The sequence below is a fragment of the Quercus robur genome, chromosome 3, assembly GCF_932294415.1.
Source record: "Quercus robur chromosome 3, dhQueRobu3.1, whole genome shotgun sequence".
Taxonomy (NCBI): Eukaryota; Viridiplantae; Streptophyta; class Magnoliopsida; order Fagales; family Fagaceae; genus Quercus; species Quercus robur.
In genome coordinates this window covers 4,167,854-4,181,263 of record NC_065536.1, presented here as the reverse complement: position 1 = coordinate 4,181,263, position 13,410 = coordinate 4,167,854, and the positions used below count along the sequence as shown (strand labels likewise).

Sequence of the window (13,410 nt, the reverse complement as noted above, 5' to 3'; positions counted from 1 at the left end):
TTCTCACACTTGATAGTTCCATCTTCACATTTTGTAGTTCCAACATCATATGTGACAGTTCTTTTCTCACATTTAGTGGTTCCTTTACTTTTTTTCTCACATTTGACGATTTCATCCTCACATTGTGCAGCTCCAACATCACATGTGACAGTTCTTTTCTCACATTTGGTGGTTCCCTTTCTTTTTCTCACATTTGACGATTTCATCCTCACATTGTGCAGCTCCAACTTCACATGTGACAGTTCTTTTGTCACATTGGATGGTTCCTTACTTTTTTCTCACACTGGACGGTTCCATCTTCACATTTTATAGTTCCAACATCACATGTGACAGTTTTTTTTCTCACATTTGGTGGTTCCCTTACTTTTTTCTCACATTTGACGATTCCATCCTCACATTGTGCAGTTTCAACATCACATGTAACAGTTCTTTTGTCACATTTGGTGGTTTCCTTATTTTTTTATCACATTTGACAGTTTTATCCTCACATGTGATGTTAGAACTATATAATGTAACAGTTTTTTTGTCACATTTGACATTCCATCATCACATTAAGTCGTACCAACATTACATATGAGCATAGCCAACCCTTACCAACCCCACCAAATTACCTAATAATCGAAGAATATATATATAACAAAAATGCTCTTAAAGTCTCTAAATTCCGAAATACCCTTAAATATACGAAAATTACCAAAATGCATTCTAACAATTAAAAAATTACCAAAAGTAACCCCGAAATTCTCAAAAATTATTGGGATATCCTTAAAACCTAAAAAATGACCGCGATGACCCTAAAATCTAAAAAATGACTAAAATACCCTCTAAATCTAAAAAATGACTAAAATACCCTCTAAACCTAAAAAGTAATCAAAATACCCTTAGTTACAAAAAAAATTACCTAAATGATCATGAAACCTAAAAAATGACTGAAATGATCTTGTAACTTAAAAAGTGATAATAATGCCCTTAAAACCTAAAAAATGACCGTAATACTAATGCACTTTAAAACTAAAAAATTACTGAAATGACCCTAAAACCTTAAAAAAATTTGAAATATTCTTGAAACCTATAAAATGACCAAAATACCTCATTAAACTTGAGAATGGCAAAAATACACCGAAAAATTTCAACAATTATCGGAATACCCTTAGAACCTAAAAAATGATCAAAATACCTTTAGAACCTAAAAAATGATCGAATGACCCTAAAACCTAAAAAAAATGTCCAAAATTACCCTAAAACATAAAAAAAAATTATCAAAATAACCAAAAAACCTAAAACAATGTCCAAAAATACCTCATAACACTTGAAAATGACCAAAATACTTTTGAAACCCTTTAAAATTACTAGAAGACCCTTAGAACCTAAAAAATAACTTAATGACACTGAAACCTAAAAAATGACCGAAATGACCTCGTAACCCTAAAAAATTACTTAAATACGCATAGAACCTTAAAAATGACCGTACTTTTATCACATTCGATAGTACCTTTACTTTTTTCTCACATTTGATAGTTTCATCATTACATTAGGCAATACCAACATCACATCTGACTATATTTTTGTTACATTTGGTGGTACCGTTATTCTTTTCTCACATTTGATAGTTCTAATGTCACATTGGGCAGTATCAAATCACATATGATCATACTTTTGTTATATTCAATAGTTCTATTATTTTTTTCAAAATAATAAAAACAAAACAATAGTTCCATTATTTTTTAGTCACATTAGGCAATACCAATTTCACTTATACTTTTATTGATTCATAACAATCTTGGTAATAATTAAAATGCTAACAATGAATTTTCCCAAAATAGTTATAAGCTTGAAAATTAACAAAAATACCTAAAAATATATAAAATGACTAGAATACATTTTTAAACTTTCAAAATTAATAAAAAAAATCACTGAAAATGAACAAAGTAGTGCTAAAAATACCTAGAATGATTACAATACTAAATATTTTGAAAATGACCATAATAGCGTCAAAACCACTCAATTTGGCCATGTTAGAGTGATATCTTGGATTTTTTTTTTAGTGATTGTAAAGATATTTTGGTCATGTTAGAGATTTTCAAGACAACTTGGTGATTATTGACATCTCATGAGTATTTAATCAAACACATCTCAACTTTTTTGGTGTTTTTATGGTGTTAAATTTTCTCAATGAAAAAAAAGGTGACCCAAAGCAAACGTTATTTGTTAGGAAACATTTGCTCCTCTAAATGATTCCAAAGAAGTTATATATTTAGACCATACAATGATGTAATTGTGAACCATAAAGAAGAAAAAAAAATTGAAACCTAAAACAATTTAGGCCTCAGTGTGTTTTCTTGAAGAACTTGAAATTGAAATCTAAAACAAATTTAGGCCTTAAAGCATGTTCTTGAAGAACTTGATATCCTAGATATGAAGGGAAAGAGTGTAAAATTTAGAAGCAAATAAACAATGCATTCTAATTAAAATAGCTAATGATATTCTTGTTAGGAAATAACAAAATAAAGCAACCAAGCAAAAGCGAAAACACACCTAATCAACAGCAAGCTATAGCTACATTTCAAAATAATTTTAGATTTTAAAGTCTGCCAAAATGCAATGTTATCAACAGTTAACAATTACATTCAATTGTTTTCAGTAAACATGAGCACTCCTAGCCAACCTCACACGGGCAACATCACAAATCTAATTGTCAACAACATTGCATGTGTGCATACAACACATACATTTGTAATCATGATTCATGAATGATACAAATTCAATCTCCCTTTCAATAGAAGAGAAAATTCACTAAATTGCAGCATTTTCCAAAAAATTCAGTCATCAATTTATACAAGTCACTGTCATTTGAGTGACCGAAAATAATCATGTAGTGGAATATTTCTAGCATTTTCTATTATTTTGGAACATTGTTCATTTTCTTTTGAAAGCACTAGATTTGATGCCAACTTGTATCGCAAACGTTCCGACCAGTTCTCCTACAAAAAGTAGACACTGTTGATAAAGAAGCAGAAGCAGTTAAAGCAAATTATGTGAAAACTGTAGAACAAGTGAATATATAATGAATTGCGTGAATCTTACTAATAAATTAAAAATGATCCAAATGGTCTTTTCGGAGGGCTAACTTGGAGAGCATCTTGCTCTTCAACAGCATCTTGCTCTTCAATGTTCTTCACTCTCCTCATACTCCTATCTCAATATAGCTTGAAATAAAAACAAGGTAAGCAATAACATACATTAAAAAGTAAATAAATTTCATAGTTGAAACATCCTAGAAATGTTTTTTCACTCTAAAGTATTTCTTGTCCTACAAGTTATAACACTCCATCTTTAAATCTCCTTTTACTAAACTTAAACTCCAAGTACTCTATTTTAGACTTGCTTAACCTAAAACATTTAGATTCTAAATCCTCCCTCCAGATTTGCGACAGAGGACAGTTCAGGGGAAGTTTATGTCCCCTTTAACCCATAAGGTTTTAGGTATGGTAATTGGTGAACCTATGTAACACTAACACTTGTAGTCTGTGGCCTTGTGGATTTATTTTTTGGTCTGACATTATTGGTTCAACCTGTCAAAAAGTGAAAAGCTTCTTCCATTTCACTCATTGCTGAGAAAATATATTGGGAATTACTAGGAGGAAAGCCTACCTGCATGTGTGAGCAGAGAAGTCTCACACATAGAAACACAGGGCATAATAGTAATGACAGAGAAAGAAAGAGAGAGGGAAACTGGAGTTTGTGAAGTGTGTCTTTCTTGTCTCCACAAGCAGACAAGTGAGTTTGGCCTAAACGCCATGCATGGTTGAAACATACCATCACCCTTAAAAAAAAGTTTCAAATATCTTACATTTTCTCCAGCCTCATTTCATGCCAAAATGTGTGTGAGAAAAGAGAGATTGCAACCCCACCAACCCAAATTTCCAAGATGGTGTCTATTATTTGTCGAACAATGAGAGGGGGAGGGGGAAGTTAACAACAAAAAAAAAAAATTCAAGTTCCGGACAGCAATAGGAACATTCAATCAAATTAAACAAAGGAGGAACATAAGGGCCAAAGAAGAAGAAAAAAATAAATGAGGAAGTTAATTAATAAAGCGATTCAAATATTCCCTTGAATTAGAGTAACACTTAAGAAAGTGTGTTCGCTTTTTAAATTAAAGAAAAGGCCAATATGGCCCGCAAAAGCTTTCTTAAAATCTTAGTTATGAGTAGAAATATGGGTGTCTTTTTGTCCACCTCTTTAATCAAGTCTCTCAAAGACCAAGCCAGTAGCAACCTGACCTTGGAACTCATATATTTACACGCTATGCAAATTTTCACTGCAACAACACACATGGGATGGAGGGACAATGTTATGATTAGAAGTAAAGCAAGCAAAGCAGGCACCATAATAGAAATCCAAAGAAGTATAGTATAGAGCTACCTAGCTATAGCTTTAGCTTTAGCTTTTGACCTCCTCTCAATCTATTGGTCTAAATTGGGAGAGAAAAAGTCCTAGGATCTGGTGAGTAAAGAAGAATAAGAAGTGCAATGGTTTAAGGCGTGAGGGAATCTGTTGGTGAGGTTGTTGGCTATTTTGCCTATTTGCTTGCCATGGGAGGTTTCAGAAATTAATGCAATTCAATCTTTGCAGCTTATTATGAGAGACTCATTTCAGGATATGGAGGACAGCGATTCTAAGGCATTGAAGTTCATTCAGCAGAATGATACTGAGATGCAGGGGATAGATGAACTCAGTTCAGTGGCATGTGAAATGGTCAGATTGATTGAAACAGCAACAGTTCCAATTGTAAGGGTTGATTCAGCCAGTCTCATCAATGGATGGAATGTAAAAATCGTGCTATTTGCTTAGTAAATAGGATTGTGCTAATTTAAGTCAAAACCCTATAAAACAAGTACTTCCATAGGCTGGTGAAGAAAAGAAGAGTAAATAATATGGGCAATGTTTATTTCATACTGACACATACCAATTGTAGCACATAACTGTCATGATTTCAGTGCAAGAAGTGTGTGCATAGTTGTATGCAATAACTGGTTTGCACTAATATTTACCCAAATAACAGAATATCAAGACTCAAGCAGGCATATGGGCAATGCATTGGAGTGACTAGGAACAAGTTGCTGCAAAAGTCTCGGTGAATCGACTTAAGCCTGGTCTCAAGTTGATAATCACATCACTTCAAAGTGCTATATGGCAGTGAGGTTTTTTCTTTATAAAAAAAAAATAAAAAAAAATAAAAAAAAAAAGGGAGAGAGGTAATGTGTGCCTTGAAATTGGACATGAGCAGGTCTTTGACATGAGCAACTAAATTTACCTAGTGAGACAGTCATAAAAAAATATAAAAACAAAAAAAAAACCTTGCCATCTAGCATAAAAAGTAGCAGTCCATTTCATTCTAGTTGGCCATCAAAAAATGCTATTGACTGATTCAACATCTCAATATAAAATAACAGGATGGTTCTAAAAATTTCGTTATTTTGATCTACAATCTCTTTAATTTATTTATTTATTTATTTGATAAATCAGAAAATTTTATTAGCACAGACACCAGAAACAACCTGAGATGCAAATAGCAAGCGAAAGTACAAAAAACCCAATTCTGTACTAGCCAAAATGCAACACAACAGCTCTCAAACTCTAAAACTATAAAACTAGAAAACACTCAAAACAAAATTCAAAATTTGATTTCGAGATGCTGCAACAGCTACAGAATTACAACTTAGTTGTACACCACATAGAAAAGAAATGAAATAGAAACAAAGAAATAGCAACTCTATACCCGTGTCCTCCCTAGGACATAAAAGAAAAAAATTATTTCAACTTAGTTGTACACCACATAGAAAAGAAATGAAATAGAAACAAAGAAATAGCAACTCTATACCCATGTCCTCCCTAGGACATAAAAGAAAAAAAGTATTTCTTTATAAAAACCCTTCCCCCTTAAATACATAGTCGTTGCCTTTTTCCTCTGCTAACCAATAAAATAAAAGAAATACAAATAAAATTTCAACACCACACTAACAAGAACCCACACCCCCTGATGAGCAAAACACAAAGCCACAAGTTTTGGAAACTGAATCCTTAAAAAGCATTTCAACAAGCACTTTCTGTGCCACTTATATGAAAGAACAAAATTGGAACCTCACCAGCACAGAAATTTGCCAACGTTACAGTGAAATGAAATTTAAGAGCGAAATTCCAAAATTTTCTCAAAAATCAAAAAAGAAAAGGGGCACAAAACAATGACAGAGAAATTAGGGTTTTGTTTGATTCTTACCTTAAACAAAATCAAAAGGATTTGATCCCTTGAAAAACCCTCAGTGGTGAGTAAATGAGGACGCTGATGGGATGAAGTGAAGTTGACGGACATGGAAGAAGAAGCAATCTGAGGTTTTTTTAAGAGAAGGAAAAAGAGGGAGCACACGAGAGAGAGGATATGAAGTTGAGAGAGAATCACCTGTTTTTCGTTTTTTTTTTTTTTGGCTTTTATATAATAACCTAGTCTCCCGGTGACAGGTTTCGTACTAAACTTAAATCAACGGTCACAATTAAAATAACATCAATTAATGGTATAGATTTGAGTGGGTACCGTACCCCCTAAAAAATATAAGGGGTATAGTAGAATGACCCTAATTAAGATAATTAGAATTCATGACTCTAGATTTTTTTTCATAACATATTTCATGTTCCTACTAAATATTATCTATTATGTCAATGCCTTAATGGTCAATTGTAACTTTCTTAGAGTATTCACATCAGTCTCACTAATTTAATATTTCAGCAAAAATTTATCTAAACTCAACCAAAACAAGCGTGCATCAGCCTCACTAAATGAACTAAACTTTTTAAAGAGGATAATCTCATCTCTACATATAGTGAGCCTTTATCCTTGCTACATTAAATTTCAATGTTGTTAAAGTATTGAGACTGTTGTATCTGTATGAAAATAATAGATAGCTAAATTAGTAAAATTAAAGTTTTTTTGAATTAGTTTAACAAAATATTTGAGGAAACTAGGGTGAATGCTCTTAATTCTCACAAAAGTAGAAAAGATGAAAAGAAGAAAATGTGTCCTAGAATTTATCATCAAATCATTTATTTTAATTTAAAATATATAGTTTGCTCCTAGACATGAAACAATAAGATTATTATTATTATTATTATTATTATTATTATATACTGCCCTTGACAGTTGACATGAGAGGTTATTTATTTACTTTATTATTATTATTATTTTAGGATCTTGACATGAGATGAGAAATTGAATCATGATTCTTGGACCTTTACACGCACGGGCAAGGTCTTCAGATTTGGACCGGGAGGTCGTACCGTGAAAACCGGGAACCAGGATGAAAATCGGTTTTTTAAGCATAAATAATCGGATTTTTTGTTAATTTCGTGAATCCCTAAAAGCGAGGTTGGACCGCACGAACTGATGGCAAGAACCGTGAACCCCTTAGCATTTTTTTTTTTTTTTTTTTTATAAAAACAACTTAACACAATTTTATTCTACTTAATTAAATTATCCATCTCTTACAAGGAATTAAAAAAAATTATAATTAAAATCCTTCAAAGATATTCAACTTTACTTCAAAAATTAATCATAAATTTTAATGTTTTCATGGTTATTATTTTATTTTATTAACTTTCTTATTTAATTATTAAATATATGCTTGAAAATCATTAAATTTCCCTCACATATATAGATATATTGTCAATTTTGCTAGTTTTATAAATTTAATATCTATATTTAGGTTTTAATTAATTATTAAATTAATTATGATGTCATCACGGTTCGACCTCGGTTTAACCTCAAAAACCTTGAACGTCTCCTTTTTATGGTTCAATAAACGGTCCGGGTCTGAAAACCTTGCACACGTACGTTGCTCTTCATGAAAAACAAGAAAAGAAAACTAGAGATGAATGCAGCAAACCAATAGACTTCAATACAGGCTCGTTAGAGATGAAAGGTGAAAACCAGGATCGGCCCAAGTTAGCCTAATGAAAGAGTTTCTGTTTGACATTTGCTGAATCACAAATCCAGCCCAAGATGGCCAATTATACATCAATCTTGGACTACTTATACATCTTCCAGGATAAAAATGGGTAGGCAAGATATCTCAACAATCTTGTAAGCAGAGATGAATGAGACAAACAAGGCACAAGGAAGTTTTTATTAATATATATTTTTTTATACTAAATATATCTTTTAATCTGATTTGGCAGTAAGTCAAGCCCAATATGTGTACAAAATAAAATTAGATGAACTAGTCATAACTCATAATCTAATAAATTTTTAATAGTCGACTTGACTCACTCATTTACAAGCTTAAGATTGGTTGTACTTATGTTATGCTACGATGATATAAAAAAATTTTGTTTTATTTTTTTAGAAGAACAAATATAAAAACTTAATGCATAAAGAATTTACAGTGTTTTGAAGTAGGTAGAAATTAGTATGATCACATGATTCACATCTAAAAAAGGTCTAGGTGTTTCACTGGTCACCACCTTTTTTATTTTTTGGCCGTTAAATTAAACAAAAGAAATAAAGAAGAAAAAAACTTAAAAGCATAAAAAAGAAGAGGACATTTAAATAGTTTAAATGTTTGAATGTCAAAAACAATAATAATTAAAATTTTTTAATTTAATCGAGGAAACCAATCGCTAAAAAGAAGGCTTTTTATATTGTCACCCGGACCTCAACAGGCCCAACTGCCACCACATGAACAAACATTCAGTGGCCCTCAATTATGATCACTCTATTATGATTTATGAGGTAACACATTATATACATTCTCCACAAAGTCATGTAGACCGTTGATATATTTATGATAAACTCTTAATATATTTTAACATCCCTAGAGGTTAGACGGTAAGATCAGCAAAGAAAATATGAAAATGTTAGAAAAGATTGAGTGTGTGTTCCGCTATGTGAAATTTAGTTTGTATTTGATCCGGATTATGACCTGAATTTATGTAAAAGTGCTATGGTTTTAATGAGAGATTTTGAGTCTTAATCCATAGAGTGAAAGCTTGGGTTTTAAAGAAATTTTTGGCCTACTTTTAGCCTATTATAGATCCTCTATGTAGGATATAAGTACCGTTTGTTTTAAATTAGGGTTTGTTGTGTGGTTTAAAAAAAAAATACTATATTGCTGCATCTTGTAATTTTTCTTATAAATAATGAATTATTGTAACTTTATGGACATAGATAAATTGAAGAACTACATAATTTTTTGTGCAGTGTGATTGATGTGTATGTATATTATTTTTCTATCTTTTTTTTTTTTTTTTTGCCTCTCAAATATATGGGAATTCGTGCATATTAATTCCCAACAGTGTGAACACATGCATGAGATAGATATCGGCGCAAACAAACAAATGCGGGCCAAGGGAGAGTTGGTATGACTAGGTGATGGCTGACACTGATTGCCAAAAAATTCATTGACACCAACAACGACGATGGAGGCACATGTGGACATGTACATAACACATGATATCGTGTGAAGGCTGGAGATATCAGATGAAGTGCATATGAGGGCGTGTGCGTGGGTGATTTCTGTGGTACTGTGTAGATCGACTTCCACGTGATTGATATGTGTGGTTGGAAACAATATCTAGAGGGGATGGATCTAGATAGTACTGTAGTGCTTGAACGACTTTGATAATGCTGGAAAGAAGCATCACTATTAGAATTGAGGCCCAAAAAAGCCGAAAGGAAACCAAATAGGAACTTGGGGGCCATTTAGAAAGGGGGCAGGAGAGGAAAGTAGATAAAGTAGAGTTGGTCAAAAATAGACTAATTTCTTGTTAATTCTACCCTATTAACATTCTCTCTCTCAGTTCAAACAAATCATTAGTTTCGATACCATGTTAATTGCTAAAGTAAAAAGAAAATAATATTAGAGAAAAAATTATCGTAGTTTAACCACCAGCTTACATCCCTAGTCTATAATGAAAACTTGTAAATGCTATATCTTTATTATTTTGAATTTTGAATTGAATTTTACAATAAACCCAATACAAGGAACATATATATATATATATATAATTATAAGTTTAATATAGAAACTTAAAACAACTGTAACCCATAGTTCTCTAAAAAATCATAGTCCACGTCTCTGTGGTATATATAAAATGTTAATATATTCACAGAGATATAATAAATTCATATACACTAGTACAAAAATGCATGTGAAAATTAATAGTAGTACCATAATGAAAAGGTTTCACTGTTTCAGAAAGTTAGCACTCTTAAGTCCCTAACAATAATATGGCATGGGATTAATCTTTTGAACTTTAAGAGGGCCATGCCCTCCCGGCTCTATATGTGGCTATGCTATTGCATGGAAAGCTGGTTGTTGGTCATTCAGTGCTTAGTTACCTAGGTGCTCCAATATTAAACTTGTTTTGGACCCCATTGCCATCATCATTCAGATGCATCAAGCTTGGATCTGGTTCCTTGTCTCTCAAACCTACATATATATATATATATATATATATATATATATCCAATGAGAGCAATAATATTGTGTTTATGGGTGAGTTGCCTTGTCAAGAAGCTAAGTCTTAATGTCTAGGGATTGGCAGAGTTAATTTTGGTTAATTTTGCAGAGAGAGGTCAAAGCATTTTATTGTGATGTTTAGGGTTTATGTCACATCCTGAACCCAACAATATAGATAGGCACGTGACAATGACTGCACTCTTATAAAGTTTTCAACTTACAAATGTGTAAGACCTTCTTAGCAACTAAAGATTATCCTCAAAGAAAATTTCATCAATAAATCCACAATCATCCTGAATAATGCAACTATCGAAAGATCTCCAAAGTACCAATAGAAACTACAATCCAAACCTCATGACTGTTAAACAAAAGATATACTAATTATTACAAGATTATCTTATTTCAAAAATTCCTAATCTCCATTCAAGTGTACACCGTTAGCAAAAGTCTCAAAACTTGTTATTCTTCATAATCTGAAATTAGAGGGGAAAAGGAGTGTAAGTTGACAACTCAATAAGTAACTAAATACCAAACTAGTTGAAACAAGTATATAGATTTACAAAATAATATAAATTTATGAGATCAAAATATTTCACATATGTCAAAGTTATAATATACTATGGGTTTTCAAAAAATAAACTAAAGAAGTTTCATAGACTTAAAATAATTCATAAATTCAAACATATTCACATTCTTAACAATCTTATATATTTATGACTAAGGTGACTAGGCATCAGATTCAAAAGAAACTAGTTTCGTTCTAATGTATATCTTCTATCAGCTGGGTCGAGAAACACAATAGGCTCATGATATCCCAGATAGAACTAGTTTCAATACTAATGAATAACCTCCATTGGTTGGGTATCAGAGTCAAAACATAGTTAGATTGTCCAAAATCATATATATCAAATCATAGTTCAAACAAAAATATATCTCATTCAAATACATATATAAAATTATATATATATATATGTAATAATCAAATAAATTTATGAAAAATTCTTTATTCTTTACTTTAAATCAATGTAGCTAACAATTGAAATAAAATTGTAACAATTGTAGAACAATATACAGTAGCTAAAATTCTTTACTTTAAATCAATGTAGCTAACAATTGAAAATAAAATTGTAACAATTGTATAACAATTTTCAGTAGCTAAAATATAGTAATATATGCAAAAGTAAAACCAATAAAGAAAGGTTACTTACCTCAACTAGCTCACCATAAAAGAACTTCTCCCTAACAATTCCTCTGAAATCCTTAAATATCACTTAAAACAATTTTTTTTCCAAGTACCATTTACTCAATAATCAAATAATTTAAGAAAAACTTATAATGGTACCCGATCAAAAGAGAAACTGCAAAAAATATCTAATGATTTCCCATTATTAACTCTCCTCATATAGGACAAAATAGCATCACATATGGCCTATCCATATTTTGGAACCATCAATAATATATATATATATATATATATATCCTTTACTCTTGCCACTAATAGTTAGGAGTATGCATGGGTCAGGTTGAGTCGGGTTGAGGGGATTTTTTGACCCAACCCACCATGGTGGGTCAAAAAAAATTCAACCTAACCTAACCCAACCCAACCCACATGGGTCGGGTTGAACCCATGGGTTTGACAAATTTATTATTATTATTATTATTATTATTATTATTATTATTATTATTATTATTAAATTGAGTATAAAAAAATATAAATATTAATATATTAAAAAAACCTAAAGATTAGTATCAATGTAACTCCTTAAAGGCAAACAACACTAATTACTAAACAACAATAGTAATTTATTAGGATTTGTGTGAACTAATTGGTTTTTATATAGGATAGGAATAACTGGTTATTTAAAAAAAATTATTAATTATATAATATTATATATATTAAATTAGTATTAGTAGGAGGAACCGAAGAAATGCTGCTCTATAGCTAGTTTTTTTTTTTTTAATTATTAAATATAATATATATATATATATATATATAAGAGCCCCACAGCTGATTTAAAAAAAAAATTATTAAATATATAATATATTTTAAATATATATTAAATATGGGTGGGTTGGGTCGGGTTTGACGGGTTTGTAATTTTATGACCCAAACCCAATCCGGCCCACTATAAAAAATTTTTGCAACCCAACCCAACCCACCAAGCTTTAAAAACTGACCCAACCCAGCAAGTCGGGTCGGGTTTAATGGGTTGGTGGGTTTTCTGCATACCTCTACTAATAGTGCACTAGGAATTCGAATAAAGCCTATAGAATACATATAGCCATATATGGTTAAAACTTAAAAGTCAATTGTAAAAGAACACCACTCAACTTCTTCTATACGAATGTACCTTCCCTTTTTTTTTTTTCTTTTTTTTTGGTTTGTTTTTGTTACATCTGATTGCTTGTTAGACTTCAAGCCTACACTTGTAGACTTTTCATACTCCAATCCAACACTTCGGTACAACTTCTTAAAGAGAAGCTTGTGCAAAAATCGGACCTACCATGCCTAACAATCTGCAATTCTATCTACACTTACACGCAACAATGGGCATAGAAAAAATATTAAATTACCAAGACAATAACAGGTACTTAGCGTCTAATTACAGAAAATCTAATCTAAATCCTTCTTTGTTTACAATATAAAACTCATTGGATATTTAGATAGTCTCACTATTGGCCAAAAATACCCACCTAAAAATATTCTAATTTCATATAAAATTTAGATTTGACGAAAGATGAGATTTCTTAAGCTCTTACGGTCAATCCTTTTCTACATGAATATATATACCAAAAATTCCTCCTTCAAAAATATCTATAGTTATATGCGGATTTAATTAGTTTACATATAGCTAGAGTTTTAACCTAATTTTCTAAAAACTCCCTTAATAATATTAAT

General features: G+C 31.2%; 1 long non-coding RNA gene across 1 annotated transcript; it reads right to left on the bottom strand.

Annotated features, from left to right (window-relative positions):
• Nucleotides 1–2,557: 2,557 nt before the first annotated feature.
• LOC126716766 (uncharacterized) lies at nucleotides 2,558–6,479 on the bottom strand. Its single transcript, XR_007652271.1, has 3 exons — nucleotides 6,281–6,479; nucleotides 3,085–3,206; nucleotides 2,558–2,981 (listed from the first exon to the last, which is right to left on the bottom strand). It is a non-coding gene; the product is annotated as an uncharacterized LOC126716766 (long non-coding RNA).
• Nucleotides 6,480–13,410: the final 6,931 nt, after the last annotated feature.